Raw genomic sequence first — 1,995 nt, 5'->3', positions numbered from 1 at the left:
TGGCCGAGGGGTGGTCGAGGGGTGTCGCTTGGAGATCCGCAGGTTGGAGCGCCACCAGCTAGAGGTTTGACGGCCACCATGGAGAGAGAGAAAAGCTCGTGTGCAGGAAGGAGCGCCGCCAGGGAGTAGCGCCGCCGGGTAGGGCCGCGTGACGGGGAGAGCCGCTATCGGGGAGGGCTGCTGGCGGGGAGGGCCGGTGCAAGCGAGGGCATGGCACAGGCACGGGTGGTGTCGGGGGACTCCGAGCGCGTGGGGAGAAAAAAGATGAAGAGAAAAATAGGTATGCACTTTTGTTGGCCCAACACATGTAAGTAGTGAGAGAGAAAATTTGTTGGGGCCAATAAATTTAGGTAGCCTGGGAGGTAGCCTGCTAAACTGTATTTTTTTATCTCCACTGTTCAAATATAAGATAGGTAGGCCGTAGCAGCTAGCAGGGTCAACAGACCCGGTGGCAGTGACGAACACACACACGCACTCCCCTTTCTCCCTGTCTCTCTACGTCTCTCTCTGCTTCCTTTCCCCTTCTCCAGATCGGCAACCATGGTTGAGGTTTTCAAAGATTCCTACTCCAAAACAAATCTATGTGGATTCTAGCTACTATGCACTGATTTTCCGCTTCGATCTCCCCTTGATTTCTCCCTCTCTTATGCGTGCAGGACTACAGGTTGGGGCGCCGGCAGCGGGCTGCTCCACCATGATGCCGTGCACAGAGGCTGTGGTGCTGCAGTGGGACCAAGAAGCCCCGATACTGCTGCAGGAACAAGCTATGCGTTGTTTCGAGCTCTGGCTACAACCTCTACATCTGGACAGTGAGTGCTCCTCTCCCTTCACTTTAGGTGAGTACTCTGTGCTCTTCTACTGAAACAAAATGTTTAAGCTAGGCATGTGAACTTCACCTTGATAATGTTTACTTCAGCTCTTATACTTTGATTATCGCATACAACTCACTCCTTCCTGCAGATTGTGACTACTTGATCTCCTCCCCTGGCCAGCTCCCTTTTCTCCTCCCATGCCGATCTCTCTGATTGCTCATATCGCCATGGTGTACTAGTGTGTATGGTTGATGAATTCCTCAAGGAAGGATTGGATAGAGGTATTTTTGATAGGCCTCAACCTTGAGTGGGGACTGGAGAGAGTCAGGAGCTGGTTTACTACTTCGATGGGGATGTAACTCCTTTCACTTCTACTGGGTGCCTAACACTACTACTCTCCTCCATCCCTGCGTGTGGGTTTTTTTGACTGGATAAGACTTAACAGTGTGATTGCCTAGTTGCTGCCACTGGATTGGCTAGCCTCCTTCCAGAAGGGCATGGCTACACCTCGCTTGTACCAAGTGGTGAAACTGTAGCTAGTCTTGTGTACTCTAGTGTACTTATATATATGTAAAGAATGGTTTTCTGAACCCTTTTCTTTTGGAGTGAACTTGGTCTACAAGTGTACCTAAACACCATGAAGGATTAAGGATTGATTTGTGTTTTTTAATATCAAAGTGTGCCAACTGTCCGGTTTGTTGTAAATGATGTTCTCTTTTACTGTGCACTTAGCTATGATTAGCTATGAGCTAAAATGGTGGGTCGTTACATCAAGGGTTAATTGATGATAATTGATTATTCGGTGTAGAGAGTTCATGGAATGTGATGATAAACTAGGGTGGGTCAAACCCTCTCTACATCGACTATGAATATATAAGCACCAAACCCTTCTCACTCATTATGTTGACCGTATGAAACCGTGTCGACAAGTGAACTCGTTTGGGATGGACTGAGTCCGGTACCCATGAATGTTGTTATATACTCCTTATGGTAAGTGAGGAGAGGTTTGGGGTGATGAAATATATACTCCTTATGGTAAGTGAGAAGAGGTTTAGGGTGATGAAATAAATCCCCATTCAGGTGTTGATGAAGTATACCTAGGCGCATATATTAGCGCACGTGGATAGATGTGGATGTATATAATATTCGGAAGTGGGGAAAGTCTGGTATCTTGACCATGAGT

At 47.7% G+C, this 1,995-nt stretch overlaps 1 long non-coding RNA gene across 1 annotated transcript; it reads left to right on the top strand.

Moving 5' to 3' along the window:
* Positions 1-411: 411 nt before the first annotated feature.
* Positions 412-1,402, top strand: LOC136538443 (uncharacterized). The gene is made up of 3 exons (XR_010779352.1): positions 412-549; positions 657-836; positions 961-1,402. It is a non-coding gene; the product is annotated as an uncharacterized lncRNA (long non-coding RNA).
* The last annotated feature ends 593 nt before the right edge of the window (positions 1,403-1,995 follow it).

Source organism: Miscanthus floridulus, chromosome 1 (genome assembly GCF_019320115.1).
Source record: "Miscanthus floridulus cultivar M001 chromosome 1, ASM1932011v1, whole genome shotgun sequence".
NCBI classification, from domain to species: Eukaryota; Viridiplantae; Streptophyta; class Magnoliopsida; order Poales; family Poaceae; genus Miscanthus; species Miscanthus floridulus.
The sequence above is the reverse complement of the archived record's forward strand: the minus strand, read 5'-3'. Positions and strand labels throughout refer to the sequence as shown.